General features: G+C 44.7%; 1 protein-coding gene and 1 pseudogene across 4 annotated transcripts in view; one reads left to right on the forward strand and one right to left on the reverse strand.

Annotated features, from left to right (window-relative positions):
- Positions 1–12,991, reverse strand: part of LOC129696414 (zinc finger protein 521) — a 317,936-nt gene that overhangs the window by 79,953 nt on the left and 224,992 nt on the right. The window lies entirely within an intron of this gene.
- LOC129696415 (U5 small nuclear ribonucleoprotein 40 kDa protein-like) lies at positions 781–3,329 on the forward strand (annotated as a pseudogene).

Below are 12,991 nucleotides of genomic sequence, written 5' to 3' on the forward strand. Positions count from 1 at the left end.
ACCTCTTTAGAAGGCTTAGGAAATTTAACATGTTCCCCAACAAATATCACCAGCTCCTAGAAAGCATTTTATCGGAATGCATCACAGCATGGTTTGGGAACGGCTCCATCCAACACCGCAAGTAATGGCAGAGTTGGGGACGCGGCCCAGACCATCACACAAACCAATCTCCCTTCCATCGACTCACGCTGCCTCGGCATGGCCACCAGCATAATCAAGAATGAGTCTCACCCCTGGTCACTCCCTCTTCCCCCCTCTCCCATCAGGCAAGAGGTACAGAAGAGTGAAATTGCTCACCTCCAGATTCAAAGCATTTTATCGGAATGCTATCCCAGAGATGGTTTGGGAACTGGGCTCCATTCTCCACTGTAGACCGCATAGCCTTTTCACTGACTGGAAAGCAAGCAAAAAAAAAAAATTGCAGAGTTGGGGACCATCACACACACAAACCAATCTCCTATCTTACACATAGGGGATACTTTACACTAGCCAATTAAACTTCAAACTTCATTCTCCTGCCTTCTGTGCTGAGTTACTCCAGCACTGGCCTTAGTGCTGAAGTAACCATGTCTGGAGTGTGGAAGGAAACCGGAGCACCCGGAGAAAACCAACATGGTCACGGGGAGAACGAACAAACTCTGCAGTCAGGATGGAACCCGAGTCTCTGGTGCTGTGAAGCGGCAACTCTACCGCTGCACCACCGTGCCGCCCCCCCACCTACTGTACTTGAGTGACTTGATTTGAGATGAGATGAGAAGAACTTTTTCACACAGAGAATCTCTGGAACTCTCTGCCACAGAGGGTAGTTGAGGCCAGTTCATTGGCTATATTTAAGAGGGAGTTAGATGTGGCCCTTGTGGCTAAGGGGCTCAGAGGGTATGGAGAGAAGGCAGGTACGGGATACTGAGTTGGATGATCAGCCATGATCATATTGAATGGCAGTGCAGGCTCGAAGGGCCGAATGGCCTACTCCTGCACCTATTTTCTATGTTTCTATGTTGATTTGTATTCATGTCTGGTATCTGATCTAATTGGATAGCATGCAAAGCGAAGCTTTTCACTGTACCTCAGTACGCGTGACAATAATAAACATAAACTTAATATTGAAGGGGTTTGTTAGAGAATTAAGCACGACAAACCTTTCTCAAACACCACTCCAACAATGAACCGAGAACTTTGTTTCTCATAGACGTTGATTGGGGGAAACATGTTGCCCAGGAGACAAGTGATAACAGACTTAAATGACCACTGTAAAATTGCCCCTGTGTGCAGGCAATGAATAGGAAAGTGGGATAACAGAGAACTAGTGTGAGCGGGTGATCGATGGTCAGAGTGGCTTCCGTGGGCCAAAGGGCCTGTTGCCACGCTGTATCTCTAAACTAAACTAAGATCAGTAATATTGCAGATGCTGGTTTTGCATTAAAAAAAAGCCAAAGAGCTGGATTAACTCAGAGGATCAGACAGCATCCCTGGAGAACATGGAGAGAGTGTTGAATATAGAAGTTGGGAGGTCATGTTGCAGTTATATAAGTTGTTGGTGAGGCCACATTTAGAGTACTGTGTTCAGTTCTGGGCACCATGTTATAGGAAAGAAGTTGTCAAGCTGGAAAGGATGCGGAGAAATATTATGAGGATTTTGCCAGGACTTGAGGGCCTGAACTATAGGGTGAGGTTGAGCAGACTAGGACTTTATTCCTTGGAACGCAGTTGGATAAGGGGTGATCTTATAGAAGTGTACAAAATCATGAGAGGAACAGACAAGGTAAACGCACAGAGCCTCTTGCCCGGAGTGGGGGAATTGAGAACTGGAGGACATGAGGTGAGGGGGGAAAGATTTAATAGGAACCTAAGGGGTAACCTGAGGAGAATTTCCCCAAACAGTCTGTGACCCATAGTGCTGCGGCCGGTAGCACTATATTTAGAACCCATAGCGCTGCAGTCGACAGCTCTTTGTTTAAATTCCCACGTGTTAAGCCGACAACGCTCTGTTTAAACCTTTACGCCCAAGTCTGTAGCACTGTGTATTGCTTTACACACCAGTCTGCGGCTGATAGGAGAGGGGAGGGGGCTGGCTGGCTGGGATCAGTCCCCTACCATTAGTTATAGTTCGAATTTGGGAGGTGCGCTGCTGTAAGACAGGCCCCCGCGCATACCGAGATAAGATTGTTTTTGTTCTCTCTCGTGCCAATAAAACTGATTTGTAACTTAATGGACGAGAGTGCCTTTTTTTGGTTCTACTAGTCAGATCCTGGAACCTGTTCCCTTGTAACATTTGGCGTAGTCGGCAGGATCTGACAATGGAAAAATGTTTGGTAAAAAGAAATAGCAAAGGAGATGGCGCTGGTGCAGGGCACGCACCCCTGCAACAAGCTGCTGCCCTCAGAGCAGGGGAGCCCGCAGCAGGCCATGCTGCAGGTGGGACCAAGAACCTCGAGTCTTCAAACTCCTTTAATGCTTTTAACGGGTCACGAGGGAGAAGCTTATTGTTGTAAATTTCACCTGAATGGATCAACATCTGCAGGATTTGATCGACGCGTATCATTTTTGGAATGTTTATGGAGACTACGACAATAATACTACATTGAAAAGTCACAGTGGAGCAGTGATGGAATTGCATCATAACACAGATGGCAGCATGCTTTTTACAGCAGCAACAGACAAAACTGTGGCAGTGTGGGACAGTGAAATGGGTGTAAGAATCAAAGGTCACACATCCTTTGTGAATTCATGTTATCCAGCCCGACGGGGGCCACAGTTGGTCTGTGCAGGAAGTAATGATGAAACAGTGAAGTTGTGGGACATTCGGAAGAAGGCTGCAATCCATATGTTTCAAAACACGTACCAAGTACTGGCAGCAATGTTTAATGACACAAGCAATCAGATCATCTCTGGTTATGTTTAAGAAAGAACTGCATATGCTGGAAAATCGAAGATTTGAAGATTGAGAGGGGATCTTATAGAAACTTACAAAATTCTTAAGGGGTTGGACAGGCTAGATGCAGGAAGATTGTTCCCGATGTTAGGGAAGTCCAGGACAAGGGGTCACAGCTTAAGGATAAGGGGGAAATCCTTTTAAAACCGAGATGAGAAGAACTTTTTTCACACAGAGAGTGGTGAATCTCTGGAACTCTCTGCCACAGAGGGTAGTTGAGGCCAGTTCATTGGCTATATTTAAGAGGGAGTTAGATGTGGCCCTTGTGGCTAAGGGGATCAGGGGGTATGGAGAGAAGGCAGGTATGGGATACTGAGTTGGATGATCAGCCATGATCATATTGAATGGTGGTGCAGGCTCGAAGGGCTGAATGGCCTATTCCTGCACCTAATTTCTATGTTTCTATGAAGGTAGACAAAAATGCTGGAGAAACTCAGCGGGTGAGGCAGCATTTATGGAGCGAAGGAAATAGGCGATGTGTCGGGTTGAGACGCTTTTTCCTGTTTCGGGTCTCGACCCGAAAAGTCGCCTATTTCCTTCGCTCCATAGATGCTGCCTCACCCGCTGAGTGAATCTCTGGTGGTATTGATGACGGCATTAAGGTTTGGGAACTCCGACAAAACAAGTTAATTTGTACCACGCATGGTATACGGACTTGGTGACTAGTTTGATCCTGAGTGGGGTAAAAGAGAACTCACCAACCTCGTTGGCCATAATATTACGATGTTGTATGTGTGGATTGGCATCACTACCGCGTGGAGTTTACTAAAGCCTGTGGGCCGGTTGTAACGAGGTAACGTCTGTGGGCCGGATGTGACGGAAACCAGACTATTAGAGGTGTGGAATGTTATCCGAGAATTTTCCCGAACAGTCTGTGACCCATAGTGCTGTGGCCATAGCACTATATTTAAACCCCATAGCACTGCGGCTGGTAGTGCTGTATTTAGAACCCATAGCGCTGCAGCCGACAGCTATGTTTAAATTCCCACGCGTTATGCCGACAGCGCTCTGTTTAAACCTTTGCGCACCAAACCGGCAGCGCTGTGTGTATTGATTTGCGTGCCGGTTTGCGAGAGAGAGGGAGATGTGCTGGACATGTCCATGGATAGGATAGGTTTTCAGGGATATGGGTCAAATGCAGGCAGGTGGGACGAGTGCAGATGGGGCATGTTGGCTAGTGTGGGATAGTGGGGCCAAGGGGACTGTTTCCACGCTGCATAACTCTGTGACTCTATGTGACCCTTGGGTTTGGGACCCTTGTTTACATTCCTGTTAAGTTGCTACAAGTAAGATTTTTATTGTTCCGTTGACGGTGCATATGACAATGATACACTCATGAATCTTGGAGCGTGGTAAAGAGTTAAGAGCCATCTTTACAGACGTAGGAAAATCTTTCAGGAAACCAGGGCGTCTGAAAACACTTTGGTTCAGACGTTCAGTTTGGCAACGGCAATGTTTCAACAGCGCACTGTGTATACATAGGAAATAAAATACCTCCCAGCCTCAAGACCTGTTCACATTGACGCACTGTAAAACGACAGAATTCTTCGGAAGGAGAACTGGACGTGGAAAGGAAATATTTTCCAAGATGTATATTTATTCCGGATATCATTAGTTTAGTTTATTGTCACGTGTGTGAGGTAAAGTGAAAAGCTTATTGTTGCGTGCTATCCAGTCAGCAGCAAGACTATACAGGATTGCAATCAAGTCATCGACAATGTAGATACAGGGTAAAGGGAATAACGTTTAGTACAAGATAACATCCATATACCTGTCTAAGTGTCTTCTAAAGGTTGTCATTGTACCTGCCTCAACTACCTCCTCTGGCAGATCATCCCTTACACACACTACCCGCTGTGTGAAAAAGTTTAGTTTAGTTTATTGTTACGTGTAACGAGGTGCAGTGAAAAACATTTTGTTGCGTGCTATCCAGTCAGTGGAAACACTATACAGTGCCCTACATAATGTTTGGGACAAAGATCCATCATTTATTTATTTGCCTCCATACTCCACAATTTGAGATTTGTAATAGAAAATCACATGTGGTTAAAGTGCACATTGTCAGATTTTATTAAAGGCCATTTTGGAATTGCCATATGAAATTACAGCTGTGTTTATACATGCCCCCCCCCCCCCTTTTCAGGGCACCATAATGTTTGGGATACATGGCTTCATGGGTGTTTGTAATTGCTCAGGTGTGTTTAATTGCCTCCTTAATGCAGGTATATGAGAGCTCTCAGCACCTAGTCTTTCCTCTAGTCTTTCCATCACCTTTGGAAACTTTTATTGCTGTTTATCAACATGAGGACCAAAGTTGTGCCAATGAAAGTCAAAGAAGCCATTATGAGACTGAGAAACAGGAATAAAACTGTTGGAGATATCAGCCAAACCTTAGGCTCACCAAAATCCACTGTTTGGAACATCATTTGGAAGAAAGAGAGCACTGGTGAGCTTACTAATCACAAAGGGACTGGCAGGCCAAGGAAGACCTCCACTGCTGGAAAGAAGAATTCTCTCCATAATAAAGAAAAATCCCCAAACACCTGTCCGACAGATCAGAAACACTCTTCAGGAGTCAGGCACGGATTTGTCAATGACCACCTGTCCGTTCATGAACAGAAATACAGAGGCTACACTGCAAGATGCAAACCACTGGTTAGTCGCAGAAGTAGGATGGCCAGGTTACCGTTTGCCAAGAAGTACTTAAAAGAGCAACCACAGTTCTGGAAAAAGGTCTTGTGGACAGATGAGACCAAGATTAACTTATTTCAGAGTGATGGCAAGAGCAAAGTATGGAGGAGAGAAGGAACTGCCCAAGATCCAAAGCATACCATCTCATCTGTGAAACATGGTGGTGGGGGTGTTATGGCCTGGGCATGTATGGCTGCTGAAGGTACTGGCTCACTTATCTTCATTGATGATACAACTGCTGATGGTAGTAGCATAATGGATTCTGAAGTGTATAGACACACCCTATCTGCTCAAGTTCAAACAAATGCCTCAAAACCCATTGGTCGGCGGTTCATTCTACAGCAAGACAATGATCCCAAACAAACTGCTAAAGCAACAAAGGAGTTTTTCAAAGCTAAAAAATGGCCAATTCTTGAGTGGCCAAGTCAATCACCCGATCTTAACCCAAATGAGCATGCCTTTTATATGCTGAAGAGAAAACTGAAGGGAACTAGCCCCCAAAACAAGCATAAGCTAAAGATGCTGAAATACAGGCCTGGCAGAGCATCACCAGAGAACACACCCAGCAACTGGTGATGTCCATGAATCACAGACTTCAAGCAGTCATTGCATGCAAAGGATATACGACAAAATACTACAGATGACTACTTTCATTTACATGACATTGCTGTGTCCCAAACATTATGGTGCCCTGAAATGGGGGGACTATGTATAAACACTGCTGTAATTTCTACATGGTGAAGCCAAAATGTATAAAAATGGCCTTTATTAAAATTTGACAATGTGCACTTTAACCACATGTGATTTTTTTTCTATTACAAATCTCAAAATGTGGAGTACAGAGGCAAATAAATAAATGATGGATCTTTGTCCCAAACATTATGGAGGGTAATGTACCTGTCCAAGTGTCTTTTAATGTTTGTTATCGTACCTGCCTCAACAACCTACTCTGACTGCTCGTTCCATATACCCACTAGCCACGTGTGAATAAGTTTCGTTTAATTTAGTTTATTGTCACGTGTAGCGTGAACATTTTTTTGTCACGTGTTATCCAGGCATCGGAAATACTATACGTGATTACAATCGAGTCGTCCACAGTGTACAGATACAGGATAAATGGAATAACGTTTAGTGCAAGATAAATGCAGTAAAGCCCGATTAAAGAAACTAAACTAAACTAAATAGTGTTTAGCCACAGCTCGTGCTGTTGCCAGCTCGGTCAGACAGAGCTAAAGAGGTTTGGTGTTTTCTTTTAGGAGACCAGGCCAGCTTCCTATTTTCCCTAGGGTTTGCTGAGCGCCGCACACTATTCAGCCAAACAGGTGAATCACACGCCTACTTAAACTGGACAAAACAGTTCAGTTCAGTTTAGTTTATTGTCACGTGTATCGAGGTACAATGAAAAGCTTTTTGTCGCATGCTATCCAGTCAGCAGAGAGACTGTACATGATTACAATCGAGTCATCCACAGTGTACAGATACAGGATAAAGGGAATAACGTTTAGTGCAAGGCAAAGCCAGTAAAGTCTGATCAAAGATAGACCAGGGGTCACCAATAAGGTAGATAGCATTTCAGCACTGTTTTCTAGCTGTGGTAGGATGGTTCATAGCTGGATGATAATAGCTGGAAAGAAACTGTCCCTGAATCTGGAGGTGTGCAGTTCAGGACTGTTTTCACCATGGGTCTGGAGCAGAAGAAACATAGAAACATAGAAAATAGGTGTAGGAGTAGGCCATTCGGCCCTTCGAGCCTGCACCGCCATTCAATATGATCATGGCTGATCATCCAACTCAGTATCCCGTACCTGCCTTCTCTCCATACCCCCTGATCCCTTTAGCCACTAGGGCCACATCTAACTCCCTCTTAAATATAGCCAATGAACTGGCCTCAGCTACCTTCTGTGGCAGAGAATTCCACAGAGTCACCACTCTATGTGTGAAAAATGATTTTCTCATCTCGGTCCTAAAAGATTTTCCCTTATCCTTAAACTGTGACCCCTTGTTCTGGACTTCCCCGACATCGAGAACAATCTTCCTGCATCTAGCCTGTCCAACCTCTTAAGATGTTTACATTAGGTTTATTATTTGCCACCGACGGCAGTGGGGACCAAGTCAATGGATATTTTTTAGGCACAGATTGACAGGTTCTTGGTTAGTACGGGTATCAGAGGTTATGGGGAGAAGGCAGGTGAATGGGGTTGAGAGGGAAAGATAAAATCAGCCATAATTGAATGGCGCAGTAGGCTTAATGAGCTGAATGGCCTACTTCTGCTCCTATACTTCATGAACTTATTTTTGCCACGTGTAACGAGGTACAGTGGAAACATTTTGTTTTGTATGGGCAACACGGTGGTGCAGTGGTAGAGTAGCTGCCTTACAGCGCCACAGACCTTGGTTCGATCATGATGAGATCAAAAATAAATTGGATGAGGGGCAAATGGCTAGTGGGAATGGAACAAATGGAGGGTTATGGTATGAGTGCATTGGACAGGTAAATGTGGGAACTAAGGGGAAAAAAATGTGTTTGGCACGGACTTGTAGGGCCGAGATGGCCTGTTTCCGTGCTGTAATTGTTATATGTTATATGTTATATGTTATATGTTATATGAATGGGGTTGAGAGGGAAAGATAAAATCAGCCATAATTGAATGGCGCAGTAGGCTTAATGAGCTGAATGGCCTAATTGAACTTATGAACTTGAACTTATTTTTGCCACGTGTAACGAGGTACAGTGGAAACATTTTGTTTTGTATGGGCAACACGGTGGCGCAGCGGTAGAGTAGCTGCCTTACAGCGCCAGAGACCTGGGTTCGATCTCTGATGAGATCAGAGGGGAAAGATTTAATTGGAATCTGAGGGGCAACTTTTTTACATGGAGGCTAGTGGGTATATGGAACAAGATGACAGAGGAGGTACTTGAGGCAGGTACTATCATTTCTTTTAAAAGACATTGGACAGGTACATGTAGAGGAAAGGTTGAGAAGGATATGGGCCAAAGATTGGATTAGTATATACGGGGCATGTTGGTCGGCGTGGGCAAGTGGGGCCGAAGGGCCTGTTTGCATGCTGTATGACTCTATGACTCTATGTACCGAGGTACAGAGAAGATTTACTTTAGACTTTAAAGATACAGTGCGAAACAGGTCCTTCGGCCCATCGAGTCCACGCCGACCAGCAATTGCCCCCGTACACCAGCACTATCCTACACACTTGGGACAATTACAAATTATACTGAAGCCAATTAACCTACAAACCTGTGTGTCTTTGAGATGTGGGTGGAAACCAGAGCACCCGGAGAAAACCCACGCGGTCACAAGGAGAACGTACAAACTCCGTACAGACAGCACCCGTAGTCAGGATCGAACCAAGGTCTCTGGCCCTGTAAGGCAGCAAATCTACTGCTGCACCACCGTGTACTGGTTAATTATACAACAGGTGCAGTAAAGAGAGGGGGTGTTTCCGCGGCCCCTCATGGGGTTACGCACCAGAGAATTGTAAATAGCAAGCCACTGGTTCCAACAAATCCCCCTCAATAGTATCTACATGTTGCCTCTAGAGCCCTGGGGAGTGTCGTGGAGCAGAGGGATCTAGGAGTGCAGGTACATTATTCCCTGACAGTGGCCACAGGTAGATAGGGAATGTTGTACAGCAGAGGGATCGAGGAGTGGAGTTATGTAGTTCTCTGAAAGTGGCATCGCAGGTAGATAGGGAATGTTGCAGGGCGGAGTGATCTACGAGTGCCGATACATTGTTCCCTGACAGTGGAGTCACAGGTAGATAGGGTGGTGATCAATCCTTTCAGTATATTGTCCTTACTTGTCAGGGGTATTGAATCTAGAAGTTGGGAGGTGATGTTACAGTTGTACCAGACGTTGGTGAGGATGCATCTGGAGTATTGTGTTCTGTTTTGGTCACCCCTGCTAGAGGAGCAATGTTATTAAGCAAGAAAGGGTGCAGAGACGATTTACGAGGATGTTGCCGGGATTCGAGGGGCTAGGCTATGGGGAGAGGTTCAGCTGGCCGGGGCATTATTCCTTGGGGCGCAGGAGGATGAGGGGTGATCTTATAGAGGTGTATAAAATCATGAGGGGAAAGAATCTTTTTCCCAGGGTCGGGGAATCAAGAACCAGAAGGTACAGGTTTGATGTTCCAGGGCCAAGACTCTTTCACTGTGGTGGGTATGTGGAATGAGCTGCCAGAGGAGGTTGTTGAGGCAGGTACTATAACAGCAGTCAATGGGTACTTGGACAGGTAGTCAAGAGTCAAGAGAGTTTTATTGTCATGTGTCCCAGACAGGACAATGAAATTCTTACTGAAGCCTTGTACTGCAGCACAACAGAATATGCAAACATAATACATGAAGATAAAAGTTCAGCGTGTCTATAGACCATAGACCATATACAATAAATAAACATGTGGATAGAAACATAGAAACATAGAAAATGGGTGCAGGAGTAGGCCATTCGGCCCTTCGAACCTGCACCGCCATTCAATATGATCATGGCTGATCATCCAACTCAGTATCCTGTACCTGCCTTCTCTCCATACCCCCTGATCCCTTTAGCCACAAGGGCCACATCTAATTCCCTCTTAAATATAGCCAATGAACTGGCCTCGACTACCTTCGGTGGCAGAGAATTCCAGCGATTCACCACTCTCTGTGTGAAAAATGTTTTTCTCATCTCGGTCCTAAAAGATTTCCCCCTTATCCTTAAAGTGTGACCCCTTGTCCTGGACTTCCCCAACATCGGGAACAATCTTCCTGCATCTAGCCTGTCCGACCCCTTAAGAATTTTGTAAGTTTTTATAAGATCCCCCCTCAATCTTCTAAATTCGAGCGAGTACAAGCCGAGTCTATCCAGATAGGAAAGGTTTAGAGGTACATGGGGTATATATGGGGTATATGGGGTATATATGGGGTAGAGGTATATGGGCCAAATGTGGGAGGTGGAACTAGTGTAGATGGCAAATCTTGGTTGGCATGGATGTGATGGGCCGGATGGCCGGTTTCCGTGCTGTAGATCGCTATGACTCTGTTGCCTGTGTGTGGGTGGCATGAAGGAACAGATCAGGTTGCCCTGAGTAGGGAAATCAAGAAACAGAGAGCAGGGCATAGGTTTAAAGTGAGGGTGGAAAGATTTAATAGGAACTTGAGGGGCAACATTTTCTCACAGAGGATGGTGAGTGTATGGAACGAGCTGCCGGAGGAGGTAGTTGAGGCAGGTACTGTCGCAATGCAGGCAGGTGGCTCATGTTGGCTGGTGTGGGCAAGTTGGGATGAAGGTTCTGTTTCTACGCTGCATGACTCTATAACTGTATGTGTGGCACGAACAGGCCAGTCAATGCCTCTGCTTGTAGTATGGATTATGATGTAAGGAGACTGCCAGATGCTATTTGTGGCTCTGTCTGATCTAGGAATGGGATCACAGGTATCACTTCTATCTGGGGTGGAAGATTGCAAGCTTCATGTGGTCCGCCCTGTTTCGACTAATGCAATCAACTAGACGTGCACAAACAGAAGATCAAATAGAACAATTTGTCCTACAACTTTAAGCTGTGCACGCCACACAAAAGAAGAAGAACTTCTATCTGGCAGCCCTTCATAAGTTCATAAGTTCTAAGAGCAGAATTAGGCCATTCAGCCCATCGAGTCTACTCTGTCATTCAATCATAGCTGATTATCCTTCCCTCTCAATCCCATTCTCCTGCCTTCTCCTCATAACCCTGACACCCATTCTGTATTAGTGCTAATTGATTGGTTACCAATCCAGAACCTATCAATCTTCGCCTTAAAAACATCCATTGCCTTGGCCTTCACTACTATCTGTAGCAATGAATTCCACCGATTCACCACCCTCTGATTAAAGAAATTCCTACTCTACTCATTTCTAAAGGTATGTTCTTTTATTCTGAGGCCCTGTGCCCTCTGGTCAGCCCTTGCTGTCCCTAATATTCCTGAATAGTTTTAGTCCCTCTTTGTCACACACAATCACTGCTTAATCTTGAATAAATTGTGCGTGTTTCTAACGACTCTGGACAAATCTAATGAACAGGCTCTGGCAGCAGGTTTTCAGATGTAATTGAATTTACCAAAAAAAAACTGTTCAAGATGTTGTCTGTAATACAGAGTCTTCAACAGCAATTAACATACACACCACATATACCACACACACACACACACACACACACACACACACACACACACAGACTCATTCACACACACACACTTATACAGCCACACCACACAGTGTCACACACAGACACGCTACACATTGCGTAAATAGGCATACGGATGCATAGATACAAATCACACACATACAGGAACACACACCAACACACACACATACTACACACATACCGCACACACCGACACACACATACCACACACACCGACACACACCGGCACACATACTACACACAGCGACACGCACACACATATCACAAACTCACATCTATCAAACACTCAGACGACTACATTCAGACACGGCACATCACATAGACTCATACATACGTAGACACACACGTATGTAGAAACACAGGTAGACACTCACCACACATATGCGCACACTCACCACACACAGACACACATACTCACATACCCACCCCAAACACACACACATCACACAAATAGACACACACATACATAGACACACACCACATACGCACACACACTCACTTACGAAACACAAACACTCACCACACAAACACACACACTCACAACACACTCACTCACCACACAAACTCACCACACACACACACACACACACATGACTACCTGTTTTCCGACAGTAAAGTACTAAATTCAGTGTTTCTCAATTAGACCACAGTGCATTAAAGATTCATGGTGCAACTGAATAGCAGCAGGTTTGGTTTTCAGTTCTGCAGTCCACAAACTGTAATTCTCAATAAAATACTGTATACACAAACACACTAAAAGATGGAGTAACTCAGTGGGTCAGACAGCATCTCAGGAGAAAACGAATAGATGATGTTTTGGGTCGAGAACCTTCTTCAGATCATGTGTGTCTGTGTATATATATACACACCCACACACAATATATATATATATATATATATATATATATATATATATATATATCACACAAATAGACACACGCATACAATAGACACACACCACATACACACATACTCACAACACACTCACCTACGACACACTCACTCACCACACAAACACACACACACACACACACACATACTCACACACACACACACCTCGCAACACACTCACTCACCACACAAACTCACTCACCACACAAAGTATATATATATATTGCTATGATTATTGGGAATATATATATAAATACACACACAGGCAGATATATGTATAAATATACAATATAATAAACG

The sequence above is a fragment of the Leucoraja erinacea genome, chromosome 4, assembly GCF_028641065.1.
Source record: "Leucoraja erinacea ecotype New England chromosome 4, Leri_hhj_1, whole genome shotgun sequence".
In the NCBI taxonomy this organism is placed as follows: Eukaryota; Metazoa; Chordata; class Chondrichthyes; order Rajiformes; family Rajidae; genus Leucoraja; species Leucoraja erinaceus.